The following is a 6000-nucleotide window of genomic DNA, read 5'->3' on the forward strand; positions in this document are numbered from 1 at the left end:
AAGGCAGATGGATCCACTCAATGTGTCTGTTCAGGTGATTGCCGATTTTCTTCTGTCTTTGTTCAGACAGAAATCGCAATCTTGCGCCCGGAACTATTACTGACTATCACTCTGCTTTAGCTAGTGTTTTTGCTTTTCATGGCAGATCGAAAGTAAGCACAGCTCATTCCCTGTCAGCCTTGGTCAGAAGTTTCGGTCTGGACAGAACTAGGGTTAGGCAGTAAGCTCCTCAGTAGAATTTGGCTTTTGTGTTAGTTTCCTTGACGAAGGCTCCTTATGAACCATTGTGCAATGTTTCTGCAAAGTTAATTACTGCCCTGTGTTGGATTAATGTTCCGCTGAGATGTTTGAGTCTCCACTACGGTAAGTCAAATTCGCATACTAAAGTTATGGTAATTACTACTGAAATGAAATTGAGGTTTTTCTTGTAAAACCATGATGTAATACTTACCATAAATAAAATACAGAGTCCCTCCCTCTTTTTATTCTAAAATACCCTTTCCTCTTCATCCTACGCCTCACCTATGTTGCATCAGTTGATACAGAAGGACGTATTTGCTGTCATGCGTGTGTACGTTGGCAGGTCAGAGGGGCCTTTCAAGGGAGATTTTGAGTCTCTTTCTTTTATATTATATACATATGAATGGGAATTATGGTAAGATATGCATACTAAAGTTATGGTAAGTATTACATCAAGAAAATTGTTTCACACGAAAAACCTCAAGTCTACCCGATTATGAACAGCAGAAACCCAGACACAGAGGTTTGGCAGTGTGCAGGCAGGGCGTGTAAAGTGGATACACTTGATCACAGATGTGAAGAAAACAAACACCGATATTGAACAGAGCGCAGAAGCAATTAACGCATTTTACGAGGAGGTGAAAGTTAAAATTCTTACAAATGAGGCACTGATTGACAAGACACAGCTACAAGTTCAATCCCTCAAGAATGATGTGGCTTAAAGTTGCGACAGCAAAGCTAAACTTGAATGTGAGAGCCTAACTCTGAGACATGACGGCAAAGAAATATGACGAACTGTTGAGGACCTGCAGTGTCGCTCGATGAAGAACAATTTGATCTTTACCGGTCTGCTAGAACAACGTTTTGAGAATACAGAGGCAAAGTTGAGAGATTTCATTAGATGGGAAACTGGAGTTGGGAAAGAGGTTGCTTTCGGTAATGTGCATCGCTTCCAACGGTACCAGAGAGGGATAACAAGACCTATTGTAGCGAGATTCATTTTCAACAATGACCGTCAACTTGTGAAGAACCGAGGGTACAATGTCATTGAGGAGAGGCGGAACAAAATGTATAGTCCCATGAAACATCACAAGGCCTTAGGACATCATGTCCAGCTAGTCAGGGACGAATTGTACGTAGACAATCAACTGTATTACCCCGACTCAACTCCAGAGGAACCAGTGGACCAACAGGACGAACAGCAGAAGGAACTGTCATACAGTCAGGTAGCACAGCAGCATCCTACTCAGACAGAAACACCGCGAGGGAGAAACGAGGCAGGGTCCCATCCTCACCGAACGACGATATGTTGCGTCCGCTAGATCGGACTCGGACGTATCCACCACGCAAACAGTCCCCTAAATTGGCTACGGGAGAAAGCCATTCACTGATGATGCACCATACGCCCGGGAATGGTCATAAAACGTTACCACGGAGAGCATATGGTTCTGTACCTGATGCAGCACGTCATTCGCCACATAGACAGGAAGGACATGGCCGACGACCAAACATCGCGCCATCACCTTACAGACATACGCGTGACCAGGGTTTTGCTACGACACCCAATGGACACAACTATGCCAATCCGCACAATTGAAGTGGGCGCGGAACAAGATTCGGGGCACAGTCAAACGGTAGTGGTTAATACGGTCCCAGGATATCCGGCGGAAGTGGGCGTGGTAGCCAGCATGTGAGGTAGTACATTGGGGAAAGTGTAACGATCTCGATAATTTCATGGAATGTGTGTAGATCTCTCTCGGACAAACTTAATGACCAGGATTTTATTAAGATAATATGCGAGCATGATTTCATATGTCTATATAAATGTTGGATTCAGAAAGATGAAGATATACAGCTACCTAGTTATACAAGTCATGCAGTCGATAGAACTGATGTGAAAGGCGGGGTTATTGTGATTTTTTTTATAAAAATGAACTGAAAAAGGTTTGTACTGTTGTCGAAAATGTAAATGATAGTATCGTAGTACTCAAGAGATATTTTCATATTTGGTAATTATTTCTCGCCTGCTAATAGTACTTATTATGATACGCATAATGTGGATCTTTTTGTAAAACTAGAAGAAAGTATTTCTGTATATAAGGACAAATCCACTTGTAGCATTTTGGCTATAGGTGATTTTAACAGTCGAACTGGTGAAGTTGATGATTTCATTGACGCTTACCTACTGGTTAATGCATCAAGTAATATTTTATCTAACATTGTTAAATATTTGCTAGACAAAACTATGATTAAACGTAAAAGTATGGAAAATACTGTCAACCAAAAACTTTTATCGATGTGCTGAACCACGGGTTTGAGAGTTGTAAATGGAAGACTTGTAGGCGATCCTGCTGGTAATACAACCTTGTATAGTACTAGAGGATCAATTCTGATAGACTATGTATTAGCGCCCGACTCATATTTTGAAAGCATACAATGTTTAGAAACCGTTGTTTCTATGTGTTTCTATTGGTATTCATAAACGTAATGTGTGTAACGCGTCAAGTACTGAGAGTGCTGTGAGACAGGATGTAAGTTTTGTGAATGTGAAACGGGAGGATGAGAAGACAGAGGAAGTTGTGAGGGTTTTAGAGAGTAATAGTGATGATTTGCTGGACATTTGCGATATTGGTGAGCTCAGCCATGATAATATAAATACAAGTGTTGATACATATTCGTGTGAATTGGTTAATTTTATTTTACCTTTCTGTACCAACCAAACCAGCGATTGATGCTTATGTTAACTATTTTCTGCAAGAACATGATTCTAACTCTTCGAATGTAACATTTGACGAATTAGACGTTAATATATCAGAAACAGAAATAATTGTTGCATTTAAGAAATTAAATGCAAATAAGGCATGTGGTCCTGACGATATTTTAAATGAATGAATGGTGTTGGTGCCTTGGTTTGTAACTTTACATAACAAAATACTAAAAGCTGGTCATTTCCCGGAAGCATGGTCAAATGGTCATATTGTGCCTGTCTTTAAGGAGGGAGATGTCAACATTGCAAATATTTACAGAGGTATTACTCTTATTATGTAGCTGTTCGGAAACTTTTCACATTAATCATTGTTAATAGGCTTGTGGTATTTGACCAAAAAGATAGTACAAAACGGATGCTCAGTTTGGTTATAAGAGAAAAATGTCTACTGTTGACGCCATATTTGCTTTACAGTCTCTGATTTACCGCGCTCTAAAACGTAAAAAAAATAATTATATTGTTGCTTTATTGATTTTACAAAGGCTCTTGATTTCGTCAATAGACACAACTTGTGGTTCAAATTGATAACAAGGCATTGACGGAAGGTTCTTAAAGCTTATTTGGTCATTGTATAGAAGTGATAAATGTTGTATTAAGCATAATGGTTCTTTATCTAATTATTTCAATTGTAATAAACCAGATTGTTTCAAGGTGAAATTTTATCACCATTATTGTTTTCATTATATGTTAATGATTGCGAAATGCAATTTTTAATTGACAACTGTCAGTCGATAAATTCAAACACTGAATTTGTTCCTTTTGATGTACGCAGACGATATGGTGATTTGTTTCAGAAACGCCAGAGTGTCTGCAAGATATGTTAAACTCTTTAGAATCGTACTCAAAAATAATGGGATCTAACAGTCAATACGGATAAAACAAAAATTCTTGTGTTTCAAAATGGGGGTATTTTGAGAAATAGTGAATATTGGAAATATATTGGTTGTCAACTAGAAATTGTAAATGAATTTAACTACCTAGGAATCTTATCAAATTACAATGGAACTTTTAGAAAACACAACAAAAATTGCAAATCAGGGAAGAAAGGCTTTGTTCTCAGTTATGAATGTATGTCGGAAACATTATTTTGATATTGAACCTCAATTATCAGTCTTTGATACGTATGTGAATAGTATTCTAAGCTACGTTTCTGAATTATGGGGCTTTCATAAAGCCCCAGATATTGAAAAAAAATCATACTTTGTTTTGTAAACGACTGCTGGATGTAAGAAAAAATACTTGTAATATTATGGTTTATTTAGAACTTGGGAGGTATCCTTTGTCATTGGTGGGAAAGTTAAGAATTATTAAATATTGGATTAAGTTAAAGAGGATTAATTATTGTACTTTGCAAGCATGTTATTAAGATATGATTTAATTTTGCCTATCTCCCCCATAACCTTTTTTTTGGTATATATCGTATATACCTAAAAAGAAAAACAACTGAGGACGGAACTACTTTTTACACTTCAGAATGCAAAATTACAACGCAGCTTTTTTTTAGCGCAATTGTTTAGTTTACGTAAAAAATCAATAAATCTTTAACTGTGCATTTACAACGTTTTTGTCTACTTTTTTTTTAAATTAAATTATAAAGAATGCCCAAGATTTTGTTTTGGTATATACGGTATATACCAATAAATAATTGTGCACTTTTTTGCATAAACCGCTTCGCGGATTTATGCAAAGGGCACAAATATTTTTCGGTATATACCATATATACCAAAACAAAAACTTGGTCATTCCTTAAATGTTAGAGAATAACGATAAATGGGTGTTGAACATAAAAAAATGATTTATATAAAATTGGCCTAGGCAAATATGGGAAACAGAAATAAGTAATGATATGTATTTTAATGTTTTTTTTAAATAAAGACTTATTGATATATACAGACAAGAATGCAAAGAAAATGTAAGAACATCTTCAAAGGGATATATCTATACATGTCTTTATAAACAGTTTGTATTACAGTGTTACTTAAGAAAACCATTAACTACAGAATATTTGTTGAGAGATTAAAAAAAATAGGTTATCTGCTCATAATTCAAATATAGAAAAAGGTAGATATCAAAATATTGAACGTAGTCTTAGAGTGTGTGCTGTATGTAATTTAAATGATTTTGAAGATGAGTTTCATTGTATATTTAAATGTCCATGTTATTCGGATTTGCGTGTTAAATTTTTGGAAAATGACTATGTAAAAAAAACAAGTATGTTTAAAATGATAAAATTATTTAATGTAAATAACATGAAATATATAAAAGTGGCAAATGAAAGAAGAAACAAATTTACTTAATTTGTTAACTCTCCATACTGTTTGTACATTGATGGTATTGTATTGTATGTATTGTATTGTATAATATTGTAGTGTCTCTAAATATTGTAAATATTTGTCACTTTTGAAATTGATGGGTCAACAGACTTAAGGTAATACAGAACTTGAACTTGAACTTGAACTTGGTTGTCATCAGACTGTTATCTCGCTGAACGACGCCGTAATTTAAACAAGTATCAATCCGCCGAGACATTTTTCATTGTGTATACGCAGTCAGAGATAACTAAGCTGAAGAAGGGATACATGTAAACATATGGTGATGTACGTATCTCTGTAATATTAATGTATATGGTGATGTTCGTATCTCTGTATTATTAATAAATATGGTGATGTACGTATCTCTATATTATTAATGTATATGTGATGTACGTATCTCTGTAATATTAATGTATATGGTGATGTTCGTATATCTGTATCATTAATGTATATGGTGATGTTCGTATCTCTGTATTATTAATGTATATGGTGATGTACGTATCTCTGTAATATTAATGTATATGGTGATGTTCTATATTATTAATGTATATGGTGATGTTCGTATCTTTATATTATCAATGTATATGGTGATGTTCGTATCTCTATATTATTAATGTATATGGTGATGGTAATAGATAAAATACACCAAAACCTAACACACCTTGGTACTTCGGTAATAGA

Source organism: Mizuhopecten yessoensis, unplaced genomic scaffold (assembly GCF_002113885.1).
Source record: "Mizuhopecten yessoensis strain PY_sf001 unplaced genomic scaffold, ASM211388v2 scaffold3029, whole genome shotgun sequence".
Classification (NCBI taxonomy): Eukaryota; Metazoa; Mollusca; class Bivalvia; order Pectinida; family Pectinidae; genus Mizuhopecten; species Mizuhopecten yessoensis.